Raw genomic sequence first — 12,364 nt, 5'->3', positions numbered from 1 at the left:
AAAAATAAGCAAAACATTCAAAACAATTTTTTAAAAAACCTGCATACAGATATTTATAGCAGTTTTATTCATGATTTCTAGAACTTAGAAATAACAAAGATGTCCTTTAGTAAGTGGATAAATGAATAAACTGTGGTACATCGGGTCAGTGGAATATTAATAGGCACTAAAAAATTATTAGGAAAATTATTAGGCACTATTGGTTAGGCACCAATCATGAAAAGACATGGAGCAACTTTAAATGCATGTTACTAAGTGAAAGGAGCCAATCAAAAAGACTACATACAGTATGATTCTAACTATATTACACTCTGGAAAAGGAAAAACTAAGAATACATGAAAAGCATCAGTGGTGGATAGGGGTTAGAGAGTAGGGTGGGATAAGTAGGCAGACCACGAAGGCCTTTTGGGGGAGTGAAATTACTCTGTATGATACTATAATGGTGGATGTATGCCTTTATACATATTTCAAAACTTATTGGCAACATGAGTTTTGTATAAGATTGTGTAACACCAAGAGTGAACTATAATATAAATTGTGGACTTTGTTTTGTTTTTTTTTAATTTTTTTAACATTTATTTATTTTTGAGACAGAGAGTGACACAGCATGAGCGGGGGAGGGTCAGAGAGAGAGGGAGACACAGAATCTGAAGCAGGCTCCAGGCTCTGAGCTGTCGGCACAGAGCCCCATGGCGGGCTCCAACTCACAGACCGCGAGATCATGATCTGAGCTGAAGTTGGGCGCTAAACCAACTGAGCCACCCAGGCGCCCCTAAATTGTGGACTTTGGATGATAATGATGAGCCAGTGTAGTTTCATGAGTTGTAAGAAACGTATCACTTTGAAGAAGGATATTGATAATGCAGGAGGCTATGCATGTGTAATTTAGAGGGTATGCAGTAAATCTCGATACCTTTCCCTCAATTTTTCTGTGAACCTAAAATTGCTCTAAAAATGTAAGTTCTGGGGGAATAAAAAAGAGCATGGCAGAAGTGATGCTGCATTACTTCCAAGGTTACATCATAAACATAGGGCTTCCACATGGCCTTTTCTGTCATAGAGTGCTTGTCTTTGGAAATACATATCATGCTGTAGGGAAACCCAAACTACCTCTTGAACTGATTTCACAATTCAAGGCTCATAAACAAAGAAACTATGGTCCTAGTTTGACAGTAACAATCAACAACTAGACAAGTGAATTCATGAGCCATCACATGATTGCAGTACCCAATCTTTGATTCTTCAGCCTCAGGCCATAGAGATCACAGAGCTTATACAAGGAATCCCCACTCTGTCTTTTTCAATATTCTGATTGATAAAAACAATATGGGTATTTAGTGACAATAAATTTTAGGATAACTTAGTACAGTGCCTGAAGTATGTCATCTTTGTATTGATAATCATCATTATCAAGTTTTTACATCTAATGACCTACGTTAGATTCTGTCCAACAGTAGAATAATTGCCTCACATAAAACCTCAACATGCTTGTCACTTTCCTGGGTCATTTCACAAAACTGGTAAAAATTCCAACCTTGGATTCAACTTTGACTAGCCACATGTATACCTATGCAACTGAAGATAACTGGAAACAAAAAAATAAACCTCTGCTATGCTGGCTGGTCCATTCTTTAAATCAGTGATGACCAAGTCAGGTGGGCCTTTTATATTTGTTCAGAGCATTTAAAAAGACGTCATTTTAGGGACACCTGGGTGGTTCAGTTGGTTAAGGGTGCAACTCTTGTTTTCTTCTCAGGTCATGATCTCACAGTTCATGGGATCCAGCCCTGCATAGGGTTCTGTGCGGTCAGCACAGATCCTGCATGGGATTCTCAGCCCTCTCTCTCTGTCTACCCCTGCCCCCACTTGCTCATGCTCTCTCTCTCAAAATAAATAAATAGGCATCAAAAATAATTTCAAATGAGGTCCTTTCATTACATTACATGGAATAAATAATATGTATGTCTTAGATTCCATCTAGTACAGTTGACATTACAACTTATGTTTAGATCTTCTGTGAATTTGCTGTCCTCCAGTAGGCTGTACTTTCTCATCCATTCTTTTTCATAACTCTTTTTGTGGAAATTATATTTGATTACATTCTGTTTTACAAAATGTATCTTAATTTTATAGTATTAATATTAACAACTTTAGAGCATCACCTTATGGTTTCTTTGTTTTTTTTTCTCTTTAAACATATTAAAATAAAATTAAAGTGAGGCACTCAATTTATAAATTTTTGTGCAGTTTCATTAAAAGAAAATAATATTACAGAAATGAAAATAGAAGGATTATATAATTTCACTTACGAAAAAATAAAGGCTCATAGGACAATATTATATATCATATAATAAAATATTGTGGTAAATTATAAGTGCAATTTTTATCAATGAAACTTCTGCCTCTGTGCAGCATGTTAACTCTAATCTATTTGAGAATATTATTCAGCGATAATTACAGTTCTTCATTAGAATAAAATAAAATAATGAATTTTAATAATGCAGTAAAAGTAAATAACCTACATGATTTAGTTATATAACAAAATATAAGATATGTAAATGATTATATTATATAAATTTTGAACCATAATATTTCCTCATGTAAGTGCCATATCACACTAACATAAGTACTGGATCTATATATTTGACTGGGGGTTTTCACTTATATGAGAAAATTTTTATATATATATTCAGAAATCAATATTTAATCTTCACTCTCTTTGTATTTCATTCTCTATAGTAAACCATATGGACTAGACTCATTTATGTTTCTAATTAGAAGACAAATTTTCTGAAACTCTGTATAATAAATTATTACAATAGAGACATCTCACTTGTACAGGTGGGATGCCAGGAAAAGACAAATAGTCTAAAGTAAAAAATGATAAAGGGAGCCCACAGGGATATACATCAGACAAGTCAAAAGCTTCTTGGTTCAGTGAAGGCTCCTGGCAAAATCATTTAACACATAGTTTTAAAGTATTATATATAAAAAAAACTTACTCTGCTTTATATAGAAACTGTGGTCTAGTGATATATTATATATTATTTGATTGATTTCTTTTAAAATTAGCAGTATATTAGGCTGAAATGGAGAGCCAATAGAAGTGTTAACATAATTTATTCAGGCTGCAAATGTTAAGTAGTTTTATTCATTGCGGGAATAAATCTATCCCTCTGTTTGAAACTATCAATTAAGTTGATGGCTAAAATTCATTAAAATAGATGTATAGCATGCTATTCAAGACAAGCAAATGCTCCATCTATCACTGATAAGTAAATGATTGTAAGGGAAAAAATGATATGGAAAAGATGGCACTTTAGCTTTCAATTTACAACAAATTAGAACCAAAGTATATGGTTAATTTACACTGTAAATACTAAGTACAAAGTCCCCATAAACATTCCTTGAATTCTCAAACATGTTTCCTTAACTTTACTGTTTTAATTAGCAAATCTATAGAATCTTACTTTGTATAAGTACATTTGAAGCAGAAATTACTAAAAAGGAGGCAAAAAATTCAAATGGTCTTATTTTCAGCTAAAACAATACAGAAGAAACCATGTATTTATTTCTTGTGAAATGATGTGTTTTAAAAAATAGTTTAAATGTGTTTTGATAGTTTTCAATGTATTCATAAGGCTGGAGAAAAAGTATCATGACAAGAGATTTCACTATGATTATCATTATTTTATACATTAAATTAAATTCAGAAAAGGTAACTATTAGTCCATAATCACTAGCTACCATTCTGAGTCAAGATTGCAACTCAAATCTACATTCCAAAACATGTGCACTTTCCCAAATGTCCAGTCATCTCATGTAAAACAATTTTGGATAATTGGTAAGATTCACAATTCAGTTGAAGCCATCAGAAAAAGAAAAGATTTACCACCCTCCCACACATACACATCTTCATCATTACTAGGAAAAAGCATATTTCACTGTCATTTAAAAATACAAATCATAATGTTATTTCACTATAAAATTTTAATTTACATAAATATTTTCTGTTAATTCTTTTTGTGTGTTTTTAAATAAAAAGGTTTGACTATGATGCTATCAAAATTTTATTCTCTTACAGCAAATGGTGATTCTTTTTTTTAATTTACATCACAGATTTGTGAGAAATAAAAATGGTACTGATAAGAAAAATTGTATTTCTAAGTCCATATTTCTCTTTTTATTTCCTTTCCTTCTTATTTTTCCTCTTCTTTATTTGTCCCTTCAAGTTCTTCTTCTTGGTCTCATTCTTCTTTGCAAACTTCTCAAGAACAAAGAAGTGTTTCAAATCAGGAATATATGCAATTGCCATATAATGGGAATTGGAGGTTATTGATTCCAGGAGACTTTAAAATAGCCTTGTTTGAGATATGATTGTTGGGTTCATATTTTAATATTTTAGAGGCAAGATATTTATTACTACCCAAAAAACTCACACTTCTACTGTTTTGTTGTTACACCACTCGCTTAAAAATATCTTTCTAACACACCAAAATATCACTTTCCATTACCTCTGTCTGTTGACAATGTGTGCAGTTCTCTCTACAAGATTGACACCAAATAGGTGTGATATTGTATTACGATTCAAAATATTTGCTGCTCCTCTTGGGGAAGGATTATACTGCTGCACCTTATCAATGTCAATGTTGGCAGCGTAATTTGCAGTGACTCTTTCTGCAGAATGATAATCCTTCCATCGCTGCCAATTATCTCAGACTTAGTAATTGTGATTTGTGATGATCCATCTAGAAAGAGAACTGAACATCCTTGGAGTTTGAAATCAAGAGAGGTCATGTAAATCATTTTAGCCGATAAAATTTGTGTCAAGGTAATATGTGTCACTTCTAAAGCTTTAAGCTCACAGTTAACCTTATCTCTTTTATCTCTCTTACCTAAACTTATCTCTCTTTTTGTAGTAGGGGTGCATTCATTTCACAATGGACATTTAGCATGAGATAGAAAAATAATTTATTTTCATAGACCATTAAGTCTTAGAGTTGCTTATTAACACAATGTAGAATATTATATCCATACTAACTAATGTTGTAACTGAACTTTATTAAAATCAATTTGGAACAAAATAAAAATTAGCTTAGTGTGGCACCACATTTTTTGTGATGAAGAAGTGATGGAACTTGCTTTATTGTGAAGGTCAGATTTTTTTTTTATGATAGTCTACATAGGATGAGAAATAAAATTTTTGATTTAAGAAATTTATCTAGAAATTCCTTTTGATGGCATTGTGATTGAATTTTTGTTCATATTGTAATCATTTATGTTGCTGCTATAAGGTCAGAGATGATGGCTCTGTAAATACATATCATTTAAATCACATTGATTTTGAAGAGTGTATTAGCCAGGGTTATCCAGAGAGACAAAATTAATATACATTATATGATACATAATTATATTACATTATATTATATTATATTATATTATATTATATATGTATTATGTACAACCCTTATGTGTGTATATGTTGACTCTTGAACAACAAGGGTTTGGACTGCACAGGTCCACTTATACAGCATGGTGGTATCAATGCATTTTCTCTTTTTTATGATTTTCTTAATAACATTTTCTTTCCTCTAGCTAACTTTATTGTAAGAATACAGTATATAATACATATAACGTACCAAATATGTGTTCATCAGCTGTTTATTGGGAAGGTTTGATGTCAACAGTAGACTATTGGTAGTTAAGTTTGGGGGGAGTCAAAAGTTATATATGGATTTTGACCATAATGGGGGTTCAGTGCCCTTAAACTCTATATGGTTCAAAGGTCAGCCTTCTCTCTCTCTCTCTCTCTCTCTCTCTCTCTCTCTCTCTCTCTCTCACACACACACACACACATCTATCATCTATCTATCTATCTATCTATCTATCTATCATCTATCATCATCTATCTATATCTATCATCTATCCATTTACTTTAAGGATTTGGCTTACATTACTTTGCTGCCTAGCAAATCCAAAATCAGCAGTGTGGCTGAATGCTGGAGACTCAGGAGAGCTGGTGGTGCAATGAAATCTGAGGGCAGTCATTTGGAGAATTTCTTCATGTGCTCCTCAAAGACTCAAATTATTATTATTTTTTCTATTCAAGCCTACAATTGATTGGATGAGGTCACATTTCTGAGAGCAATCTGCCTTACTCAAAATCACAGATTTGAATTTTGACCTCATCAAAAAACACCCTTTAAGTTGACACATAATATTAACTATCATGAAGATATATTTACATTTATTCATCTAGATTAGTAGATAGGTAGACTGTTGTAAAATTGGTAAATAATTGTCTTGTGATTCATAACAATGAAGGATGATTTTAGTTTTTATTTGGAAAAAATTTTAATTTGCTATTATCTTGTCACTCAAAATCATAAGCTTATACAAAATGTATTGTCTATTAAGTATGTTTGATACTACTGTATATACATAAATAAATATGACTTTAATCATATGAATTTTTAACTCAACATGCATTTTTTTTTGTTTTGAGAATGAGTTTCAGACCTTTAAATAGAAATTTGTTAATAAATGTTTGAAAATCCTAGTAAATAATATAGAAAAAAAGGTTAATCTCAAAAAGGAAACTCATTTTGCCTTAGGTAGCACACTCTATAATATTTATATTTAAGGCAATTAAAAATCCTCTCGGCTAATTCTAAAAAATTAATTTTGAATCGTAACCTTTATGTTGTTTTCTCCTTATAAACCATTTAAATTCAGCTGCAAACTGTGGCACTTCCCAGGTCTCTTTGATGAACATAACTCAAAAATTTTGTTGTTGTTTTCCCCCCAAGGAAAGGAAGTCATTTAAAAAAATAACAGTGTAAGACAGTTTGAAAATGATCTAGTTCCATTCACTCATTTTACCAGAATTAGCAAAGTTGTTATTATTATTATTATTATTATTATTATTTTAAATCTAGAAATGTAGAGACAAGTCTTTTGTATCCATTTTATCATTTCATCTTTCCCCAAAAGAACCACAAATGCTCAGCTATTCTTCTCAGTTTATTTTCTAAATTTCAAAATCCATCAAATATTAAATAAGCGTATACTATAAGAAATACACTTTACGAAGCATAGTGGAGAGGAATTACGCGTAGGAAGAGTGGTGAAGAAGTCATTGCCACTCTCTCCCCACTCTGAAATATGATAGAAGCTTCTTTTTCTTAAATATGCAGCAAAAGTATTCAGATTATTTACATTAGGATTAGTAATATCTTGTTCATTGGAATAAGAAACAAATTATTTTGAGGGTTTATTGTTGATGTAATTTGAAGAGCTATAATTTTTATCTTTACTATCTTTATGGAGAAATAGATTTCATTGTTGTTTATATTTCTCTTAGATATTTGTAAATGCATGAAAAACTTCATTAAATTAGCAAAATGTGTTTCTAATACCTCTGTGCCTCAAAATGTTATGTGGTGATTTGAATTTTTAAAAAGGGAATTATCAAAACCTCTCCTTTTTTTTTTTCCTTTCCTAGTAGATAGATCCAACCTAAGCACAGTTAAAGAATAATGTTTTAGGCCAGTGAGAAATTTTAATTATGTCTTTGGCGTTCTGAGCAAACTTTTTTTAATTATCTGGACTCCATTCCCATTCTATTACATTATAGAAATCAATTTATATTGAGACTTACATCATAGGACTTTGTGTTGTTTTCAAAAGAGTATTTATTTAATAAATACCTTTAAAATACATTCTACATCTACAAAGTGCTAATGATAAATACCCTATATCTCAGTTTTATCTAAAACAGGGGAACAGAGCATGGTGGAACACTCATTTGTAAAAGCAAATATGTCTTTCCCCGTGAGAAGGCTACAAGTTTATTTACAGTCAATTTATAATATGTTGTCATAATCCTCTTTACACAGTTTTCTCCAAACAGGATTTAACACCGCTGGATGAAATTAATTTACTGACTTCTGTGGTGTAAGATTGATTCTGTTGATAGATAATCAGATATTTATTCAGCTTCCACTGCGGTTTAAAAGAGGTTGCCTCAGTAGATGCAGGTAAGATAAGATTGAAAGTATAAAAGGAACTAAAGATCTAATTTACTTTAAAAAAAAAGGATCTACTTTAGTGACTTAAATTTCTTTCAATATTTCTCTATATAAGAGTTTTATCAGGTTTGCAAATAGAGTAATCATATTATCATGTATACAATGGTACGTTTGAGAGCAAAAAGAGTCTTCTTAATAAATAATATTTTAAAACAGACATAAATATGCACGTTCCTGGGAAAACTGGACATAAGTTCAACTCATCTATAAATGACTTAAAGAGAAGAGCCATTTACTTAACCATGATATCCTCAGGACCCAAACTGGCACATAATGGGCACTTAATAAATACCACTTGAAATAAATGATGGGTGAATTTTTCAAAAAATAATCATTATTTCTTCTTTATAATAATTTATTCATCACAACCTCTATCTATTACACCTGTAACTCAAATTCTATTAACTCTAACATTTTAGGGAATAGTCCGTATATTAATTATTTTAGGTCAATTTATATTCTGTGAAATAATCTTGACTGCATTATATTAGTATTCACTTTCACCCTTTACTGAAATCAGTTTGTATATCAACAAAATATATGCACATTAGCCTCAAATTTCCAGATGTAATTGTCAACTTACTGACAGAATTGGAATAGTGCAAAGTTTGGTAACTTAACCTTGAAGTGCCAATGTCAATAATTGGGCTCAGTGCAGAGCCCAATATGGGGCTTGATCCCACAAACCACGAGGTTATGACCTGAGCTGAAATCAAGAGTCACATGTTTAACAGACTGAGCCACCCAGGCACCCCATTGTCTCCAATTTTAAAAGCCTTAGTATTATTGCTTGCTTTCAACTCTTAGAAATTAGGGGGTTTTTTTCAATAAAAATATATAATAAGCCAATTGAAAAGACCATACTGGAGATGTAGTCTTCACTGGGGAAGAAAAGCACTGCCATTTGTGATGAGCACTGGGTGTGATATGTAAGTGATGAATCACTGGATTCTACTCCTGAAAACGGTATTGCACTGTATGTTAACTGACTAACATTTAAATAAAAAATTGAAAAAAATAAATAAAAGCACTGTCCAGTAACCAAATTTAGAATCAATATTTATAATTAATATAAAGAAATAACATCTTAATTATTCTTTTTTAAAAAATTGTCCCCCCAATATTTTTAAGTTTATTTATTTATTTTGAGAGAGTGAGCACAGAGGAGAGGCATTGAGGGAGACAAAGGGAGAGAGAGAGAGAGAATGAGAATCCCACGTAGGCTGTATGCTGAGCACAGAGCCAATGCAGGACCCGATCTCACGAACCGTGAGATCATGACCTGAACCAAAGTCAAGATTCAGTCAACCGAATGAACCACCCAGGCACCCCTAAAGGTTGGCGTGTTTGTGTGTGTGTGTTTTATGCTTTCATTCTCTTGATTAAAACTGGTTGAAAATAGCTCTGTGTTCACTGATTTCAAGTATATATAACTGAGCTATAATTTATTTTCATTATTCATAGAAAATATGATTTTGAGTCTTCAGCGAATATATCAGTATCTGATTAGTCATCAAAACATTTCCCTAGCTAATAAGATTTGTGGTGGTGGTGGTCGGGGTGGATATAGAAGTAGTCGTGGTATCAGTTTCGGTTTTATGCTTAATTGTTTGCTGTTTTTGCCTTTTGCTTTTGTTTTGTTTTTATTCCTACACCTTTATAAATAACTCATCATCACTTTATATCTTATCCATTAAGAATAATTGATGACACAGGAAACATAACTGAAATCTCCTAAAGGAAATACTTTGGAAATAGTATAAAGTAGTATATCTTGACTTGTATAAGCCCTCTTATGTGGACGATATTTAGCAAATACCTGCTAAAAATGGTTGAATTATAGTGCATTCTACCATATTTGGAGAGACAATTGATTAAAGTATGTTTAAAATTTTATGCTTAATCATAATTTTAAAAATATACCAGGGTCTGAAGGTTTTCATAAACAAAAGATTGTTTTATTCTTATCTAGATTAGGTATGTATACATTTCTAGTATGATGACTGCTTGATTAGCTTGGCTTTCCCAGAGCAGAACCTGAGACAAAAATTTTTATTTCAATTAGCAGGCCGGGGACTGAGGCGAAGGCGACCAGGAAGGAGGGAATACAAATGTAGGATTTGTTCTTGAGTTAGCAATTACCATAGGAGACCAGTTCTTATTTTTGTTGGTTCTTCTGAGGAATTGTATCAAAAACATCTCAAAAATTTTTGTGATGAAAACTAAAAGTAGAAACATCTATTCCTTAGATTCCTTTACAGTTAACTGTGAGTTGTTCCCTTGTGTTAAGGACACTACATTTTCATTTTGCGCATTTAAGAGGGCCAAGGGAGTGCACTCCGCTTTAGGAACCACAATGTGATGTTAGAGAAGCTTTGTGAGGAAGAAATGATGGTGTGTACTTGAATCTCTATAAACAAAACAAAATCTTGCACAGAAAAAAATGCACTTTATCTGGGGTTGTAATCAGGATCGAGGCTGCGAAGATGTGAGGCAGTTAACAGCAAAGATTTAATACAGTCTATCCTTTGAACTGTTCACCTATGCATCTGCTGTCCATTGAATCCAAGCAATCACCACACACTCAAGGTGGCAACAAGCTACAATCTCCACGCAGGGGGATAACAAGCTGAAGCTCTTGCTATGGCAACTGGCCCTGAAGACATTGTTGATATTATCTTCCTCTTCCTCATCAGTTCCCTTTAGAGTCAATAAACATATTAGTTAGACCACAGGGATGGCCAAGACTTTCTCCCTGAGGTCAGGGACCCTGAGTTACCTCAGGGCAACTTGCTTTTGTTCGGCTTTGATTTCTTCAATTGCCTATTCACAATTTTTATCAGATGTGGAAGTCCAAAAATAACCTATTAATCTTCTCTTCTATTGTTTAGTAATCTATCTTAGTTTCTCATAGCTATGAGGAAAAATTAAATGTACCACTAGATTCTTCCTTTTTTAATCAATTTTTAACATTTATGTATTTTTGAGAGACAGAGACAGAGCACAAGCAGGTGAGGGGGAGAGAGAGTGAGATACAGAATCCAAAGCAGGCTCCAGGCTCCAAGCTGTCACCACAGAGCCTGATGCAGGGCTTGAACTCACGAACTGAGAGATCATGACCTGAGCTGAAGTCAGACGCTTAACCAACTGAGCCACCCAGGCACCCTCCTTCTTTTATTTTCTTCGTATTTACTAGTATGAGGAGACTGATGTGATCAGGTATAACTTACAACTTCAAGTTTAGTAAAATCTTAATCTCTCTGCTGGTGGAAGTTTCCCTCCAAGGAACTATGACCTCTAATCCATCACAGCCAGTGTTTATCAGGATAGCAAGTAAAATTTGTATAATTGAGTCAAAGGGAATGATTGATTTCCATTAATTCATTAAACCATAGCTTTGGGAAACCTAGCACCACATACTACTTTTTCAATATGTATACTGCATCAGCCATAGTGGATGGTTGGCAGCCAGTGCCTCAGTGGTAAGATGAACTTAAAATTACATATATATAATACATATATACTATATATATATTGTGTTCTGGAGGATATTATCCCTCCTATGCAGGATGCTAGTACCTTCGGTAGTCTTTTAGGGGTCTTTAATCATTTCATTGGACCAGAACAGTTCAGTCTATGAAATATGGTGTGACCAATAAATTCCATGGTGTTTCACCTAAAGACATCAGGATGTGAGACAATTTTGTGAGGAATTTCATGGCAATAAATAACAATTCTGCAAATCTTCTGTTGGCGGTACAGGCAGAGGCCCTGCATACAAAAAGGGAGAAAAGACAAATCCATTCAGTTAATTTTTAAAAAGGAATCCAAGGATAGCTGTATGTTGGGAATCTTATCTTTCTATGAAAATTAAATGGTCAAGTATATTTCCTGCTGATCTACATGCTAGGAAAATGTTCCTTCCCCATTATTCTTTAGATCCACCCTGAATATGGCTTCAGTGTGGCAGCAATTTATCTTCAGCTTATTCTAACATGGGAACCTGATTCATCTGTCAACTGGATATGAGTTTTTTCATCATTCACCAGTTGTATGGTGAAACTCCATGAGGTTGGGCATCAGTGTAACAGAGTTGGGTGATGGGGTAGACTAGGCCACTCGTTCATAGTATTTACTTGTGCCTTCTTTACACATGAAGTTCTTATCTCAAAAGTATCATTTACATCATATTGGATCCTTATATCTGAGAATATTACTTTTTTTATGGTCAGCTCCTTTCATATACTCCTGAGGCTGGCCACTTGATCAGAAG

Source organism: Felis catus, chromosome B1 (genome assembly GCF_018350175.1).
Source record: "Felis catus isolate Fca126 chromosome B1, F.catus_Fca126_mat1.0, whole genome shotgun sequence".
Lineage (NCBI taxonomy): Eukaryota > Metazoa > Chordata > Mammalia > Carnivora > Felidae > Felis > Felis catus.
Note: the sequence above shows the minus strand (reverse complement) of the source record.